At 46.0% G+C, this 539-nt stretch overlaps 1 pseudogene; it reads left to right on the top strand.

Moving 5' to 3' along the window:
- The window catches only part of LOC101590789, a 45,313-nt pseudogene that overhangs the window by 12,024 nt on the left and 32,750 nt on the right, over window positions 1-539 (top strand).

Raw genomic sequence — 539 nt, 5'->3', positions numbered from 1 at the left:
TAGCAGTGTTACAGGCAGCCTGAGTTAAATAGAAATATTATAGGCAGTCAGACAGGGTCAGGCCCTCAAAGGAGATGACAAAGACCAGATACCTTACAACTGTGGGAGATGTTCCTGCTGTGAGCCAGACCTAAAGATCAAACAAATGCTAACCTCCCCAAAGGTTGGCATACAAGATTTCTCATTACTCGGGAAGAATCATAGTCTGAAGGCCACCAGATAAGGTCTTATTTTACATTCATGCCCGCTTGCTACGTGGCTCAATACCCCATTTGGTCCCGGGCCTAATCAGTTTTACCTGAGCAATGGTGTTTGTAATCCCATTGGTTGACCTTATTTTGTCCCACCCTGCATCCGCCTAAGCGAGACCCCTTCTTCTCTACCTTAGCCCCGCATGGTTTTGCCCTATAAAAGTAACCTAAAAGAGACAGCTTCCTGGGCAACCTGCTCGGCCCTCCTTCTGTCCCTCTCCAACAGACGCTTTCCTTTCCAATAAAGTTTTACCCTCAACCTCCATTTGTTCCTAAAATTTATTCTTC

The sequence above is a fragment of the Octodon degus genome, unplaced genomic scaffold (genome assembly GCF_000260255.1).
Source record: "Octodon degus isolate 3935 unplaced genomic scaffold, OctDeg1.0 scaffold00015, whole genome shotgun sequence".
Classification (NCBI taxonomy): Eukaryota; Metazoa; Chordata; class Mammalia; order Rodentia; family Octodontidae; genus Octodon; species Octodon degus.
Note: the sequence above shows the minus strand (reverse complement) of the source record. Positions and strands in the feature narration are given on the sequence as shown.